The following is a 6,052-nucleotide window of genomic DNA, read 5'->3' on the forward strand; positions in this document are numbered from 1 at the left end:
ATGATCGGTGAACCAACTCCAGCGCATAATAGCTTGAATGTGGAACGTCCTTCCTTGCTCTCTTTTGTTTGTGCTCTTCTGCTAGCGAGGGATGGAGGCTCAGCTGAATGACAATGACAATGAGGGCATTTTTGGGTCCGTTTGGATAGAACTTATTGCTGAAAATTGAAAACTAAAAACACTGTAGTAAAATAATTTTTAAATGTATAAATAGTATTGTGGGATCCATTTTGAATAAAAAAATAACTGAAATTAAAATTTGTGGGTCCGTGAATAGTACACGAACGCACTGTTTACGGCAAAAAGCAGCTGAAAAGTCAGATATATACGGCTACTGTTCATGAACAGTAGCCGTTTGTCCCTGAAAAGCGTGCTGCTGCAGGAAAAAAAAAAAGAAAAAAAAAGAGGAGAAACGCTAACAGTCAACAAGTGCGGCTGGGGAAAAAAAAAAAAAAAAAAGAGCAAAACGCGTCTGGACTAAACGCAGACGCGGAAACGCTCAATCCAAACACTCACTTTATTGTAAATTCATTTCATTTCAGGAGGTTTCATCGAAAGTAAAGTGCAAGCGCAGCTGAATTCCTCTATTTGCTTTTTTCGGAATTTCAAAAGGAAAGTAGACTTGGGTGGGCCCCACCGCTTCACATTACTCGTTGATTTTGTCATCCACATTCCACACATCTCTCACCTTTTTTATTTTATAAAGTGCAAGTGCAGCTGAATTCCCCTATTTGCTTCTTTCTTTCTTTTTTCTTTTTTTTTGAATTTCAAAAGGAAAGTGCAGCTCTTGCTTTTCATATTAGGGAAAATTATTAAATAGTCTGAGATATTATAAATATGTATTTTTCTATCTCACATAAATTGTAGGTTTTACTATAAATTTAATTAGTAGAACTCACAGTTATGTGAGAAGAAGAAGTACACATTTATGGTACTCCGAAAATACCCAATAATTAATAGACGTGACAAAACGGGCGGATCGGGTTGAGTTCAGGTCCGGTTGACCCGTATTTTTCAAACGAGCTTTGTTTTTTTTTTTTTCAATTACAAAAACAAATCAATGACAACTTGTTTAAAGAGAATAAATAAAATCAATGACAACCTATTTAGAAAGAATGAATAAAATCAATTAAACAAATTAAAAAAATTCTGACAGTTTTGAGCATAACAAAAATTCTTTATAGTCATAAATTCATGATGGAAAAAGTTTTCAATATTAATAACTCACCATCAAAATGCATGTAATTACAAGTTTACATTTCCAAAAGGAAATAGATCTTAAAGAGTACTAAAAAGTATATATTTTAAGTTTACATCACTAATAATATCATTTCCACAAAAGTAGAGGTGCAAGAGTCTTCTATAAAAGACTAAACCTGTGAAAGGCTGAAAGATCTTACCTCTCAGTAGTTTGTGTCTTTCAGCCTTTGTGGACTACAGCTACTACAAGTTCTTTTTTTTTTTTTTTTTTAAGAATTAACTACAAGCTCTTAAGTCTAGCCATTTACTATGTTAATAAATGGTGAGTAGGTTTGGGTCAAGTATCAATTTTGCTTCGGGTCAAAAAAATTAGGTTTGGGTCAAGTATTTTTTGGGTCGGGTCAGGTCAAAAAAATTTGACCTGTTTTGCCATGTCTAATAATTATCCCCTTTTGGCCGCTTTTATGTTTGGATTTATAATTTTAACTAAATAAATATGGACAAAATTTAGCTACAAAATTTGTTGTACTCTTATGCTATAACTACCAATATCTTTTTATTGGATGTGAATTTTGATAAATCTACAACTGGATTACTTCTTCTTCTTATATACTCCATGCTTGCAAATTTTCTAGAAAATTAAAGATCAATAGCTATGTCATTAGTAAATTGTTTATATTGCAACTTTTTATAATTTAAAATTATGCATAAATTATAAGCTTTTAGATCATTTAGTAAATAATATTCTATTGATACGAAATTTGACATGTTTATTAAGAACGTAAAAAACATGCAATTCAACGGTTAGATTTTCAAAATTTGTAGTAATATTTATTTTATTGAGTAAAATTGTAGCCTAAAGCTACAACCAGTTTTGTAACTAAACTTTGTCCAATAAATATATATTAGATATGAACTCGATCTACTCTAAGAGCCATCATACTTATTTTCACCAAGTTTTATCTCTTTAAGAGCATCTTTAATAGGCTAGCCAAAGTCATTTTTTGGAATGCACACCAAAAAAATCAGCTCTAACAGTCTCTTTACAATACAAACTTTTCCAAATATTTTTTTAGAGTTGCTACCGTAGCTCTTTTGAAGAAGAGAGTACTCTAGCAATTACTATAGCAACTCTAAACATTTTTCTCACTTAAAATAATCTACACTCGAATAAATTTGAATAACAAAATTTAGCACAGTAAATTTAAATTTTAGCATTTATTTCAACATCAACTGCTACAAAGACACCAAAACACAATCAAAACAAAATGCAAATGCAATCGGATCACAAAACACAATCTTTCTCATAAAACTAATGAAATTAGAACAAATATTAAAATAAAATAAAAATTTGACCCATCTAGGCTGCATGAGGTTGGCAAGAGGATGAGGACAAGTGGCGGAGTCGGAGTAGGCGATAGAGGATGAAGACTATTTCTCTCTCCCTTGGTGAAGCACAGTGGTGATCACCCCTTTGTGTGATGAGAAGATGAATGACATGTTTTAGTGTTTTTAGTATGTGTTTGGCAAAAATTATTTTTACTAACTTATTTTACTATTCATCTTCTTTTTGCTACAATTCATGGGCTTCACTACATTTTTTGGTACAATTTTTGGGTCCTACTGTACTATTTCAGCTAACTTTTACCTTTATTTGCAGTACTTTCAGTAAAAGGTTTTCAATTTTAGCGAAATAAGCGGATCGTAAATAGATCTTTAGTCCAAAAGAAAGAGAGAAATAGCTAGAGATAGAGGTAGACGAAAAGGTAGAAAATTAAAAGCAAAAATGAAGATAAAGAGGAGAAGTGGGGATACGTGTGAGGAGGAAAATAAGAGAAAAAAGAAAAGAAAAGAAGAAAGGTATGAGAGATAAGGAAAAATAAAATAAAATTGAGAAATGCTATTACAACATTTTCAAAAAACTTAAATAGCAAGTATATTTTAAAAAGTAGGTAGACAAAGTTTTATGTCTTTCACAATGAATGCATCATTGCTTTCCGTATAGATGCTACATGATTTTTTTTTTTTTTTTTTGAGAAAGAAATGCTACGCAAATAGTTCCATACAATTGGGAACTGTTTGTAGACATGAACTTCTTCTTCTTCTTCTTCTTCTTCCTTCTTTTTTTTTTTTTTTTTTTTTTTTTTTTTTTTTTTTTTTTTTTCAGTTTTACATAGGTACATGTACTTACCAACAAACCCTTAAAAAAATAGTTGCAACTATCCTAAATTTTTTTTAAGCCAAATAAAATTAAACATTGGTCCATAATTTGGTCCCTTAACAATATATAAGGGGCTTTCAAACAAAAAGAAGAAGCCCAATTTTTATTATCAAACTAAAATCTAGGAAATAATAATAATTATAATAACAACAAGCCCAATAAATTAAAATCTCCAATAGATTTTAGATCTTAAATTAAAAAAATAAAAAATAAAAAAACCCCAAGATCCATCCTCCCTCCTCATTCAAGTTTTTTTTTTTTTTTTTTGAGATAAAGATTGAATCCTCATTCAGATTTTTAAATCAACAAAAACTAATTGAATTCAATCTTTGCTTATACCAAAAACTGATTGGTGTATTGATCTAATAATAAAAAGTAAAAATCACATAAACTTGTAAGTACACAATTGTACCCGGACCCAAAAACAAGTATTGGGCTCAGGCTCAATGAGCCTTATACAATAAAATTTGTAGAGAATGAGTTTGAAATCTAGATTCGGGATGTTGAAAGTTTGGTTAATAGGCTAGAATGCCGCAAATTGTGCAAATGATGAACGAATATGACAAAGAGACCTCATCGGACGTAAGCCGAGGACGAGTTGTATAAATACTCTCTTTCTATCCCAAAGTTTACAATTCTTAGTTCATTTTTTTTTTAGCAGAAAGTACAGACCTTACTCTCTTTTTTCTCTCGTTTCCTTATATACTTCTTCTCTACTGATTCATCCACGTGTCACACAAATCTTCCCCTTAGATACTTGTCTCATCCACCACCTTCTTGAAGTCTTTAAACAATAGCAAGAAAGCTGAACTGTACTGTTCAGAGGTCATTTTTCTATTAATGCGGCCAGGGAGGTAGATGCAGGGTCTTTAATGTGGTGGTAGCAGCTTTTTCCTCAGATATTTCTCACACATCCTTGCTTCTAAAGGGTGTTTGGATCACCCTCTTACCCATCAGTTTTTCCAAAATCTTGCCTCTAACCCCTTTAGCAACTCCTCGGACCTCTGCAGCGTAGACTGACTTGTGGGCCTAAAGGCCCCTTGATAAAAATAAACTGGTACCAATGGATCAGGCCCAAAACCCAAACGTTTATTCAATAGCCTTTACCCCCCACAATAGCTCCTCAAAACTTTATTTGGCTCCTCCATCCGAGGAGAAAAACAGAGTTTTGATCCGACCAGAGTACCTCTCGCATGCTTTATAAACCGCCACGTGTGTACGGGTCCTTTCGTTCCCTGAAAACGCCTCTGACGCTTTGAAAACCGGAACGCACACATTTATGACCACAAGTTACATCATGTTCCCCACGTTCAACGGTGGGATGCGCATCCAACGGCCCAGATTAGCTCTAAAAATTTGAGCGGGACAATTTTAATTTCGAGGCCGCCTCCCGCACGTCAAAACGCCTAGAAACCCGCACCCTCATTCACTTCTTCAGAAATCAATCGTATCTAAGTGTCAATCATTACCTTTTCTCTCCAGAAGCTCATGAAGAATTGCATTACCAAATCTCGTAAGTTCTTACTTTCTTTACTCATTCCTTCTCGGCTTCTATCCTCGGCTCCCATCTAAACCTCTTTTCTTCTTCAAACTCTCATTTTTGCTTCTCCTAGATGGGTAGGTTTAAGTGCCTGGTTGATACCAACGTTGGTATGGAAGATTTTAGGGCCAAATACTAGATTCCTGATGACGTAGGTCTAAGGTATTGCCCAGTATAAGCCGTATGCAACGCTAGAAGAGAGAGAGAAGTCATCATTCCCATTATTGCCTTCATAGAAGGTGGGATGACTGTCCCCATGAGAAACGTGACCAGTGAATACCTTCGCAACCATAGGTTATGCCCAGACTAATGCGCACCAAACGTGTTTAGGGTCTTAGGTAGTGTCGACGCTCTGAACGAGCAAATGGGCCTAAACCTCACTTGGCACGACGTTGCCTTTATGTACGAGTGCCACAAACTTAAAAATGTAGGATATTACATTAAATCGAGGTCTAGCATAGTTAGGCTGATCTCCTATCTACCTAAATCCAACAAAGGCATGAAGGACGACTACCTCATCGCCTCAAGAAACTGGTATGACGGTCCTTACTGCCCAGTCAAATGGGGAGAACCAGGTGTGACTCCTTAGGAGTTAGATTTACTAACCCATGGTTCAATCATGCTGCCTTTACCACTTTTTAATTTTTATTGCACATTGTTCCTTTTTGTCTTGATGTTTATCACTAGTCTGACCATGTTCTTCTTCTCGGATGTTTTTCCTCATAGATAAACAACACGTATGCCCACGTCTCAGCTTTGCAACGTTGCCGACCTGAATCGTGTCCTTCGCTCTGAAGTCTTTGTGAGTGAAGATTTACAAGTGAGAGCTACACACCTAATATTAGGATACGATCCTATATCAGTGGACTTCCAAAAAATTGAAAACGCAATCATCGCGGGCGATAAGCAATGTAGAAGGATAGACGTGGCAAGACCAAGCTTCCTTTCCAACCGCGAACTTCCCGACGATCCCACCACCATTCTATACACACGCCCCATTAAAGCGATTCCCCTTTCGGCGCACTCCCAGACAACCACCGTCCGAGAAGAGCAAGCATCCTCGCTACACTCGCTGGACGAGGAGATAGATC

Source organism: Castanea sativa, chromosome 6, assembly GCF_040712315.1.
Source record: "Castanea sativa cultivar Marrone di Chiusa Pesio chromosome 6, ASM4071231v1".
Classification (NCBI taxonomy): domain Eukaryota; kingdom Viridiplantae; phylum Streptophyta; class Magnoliopsida; order Fagales; family Fagaceae; genus Castanea; species Castanea sativa.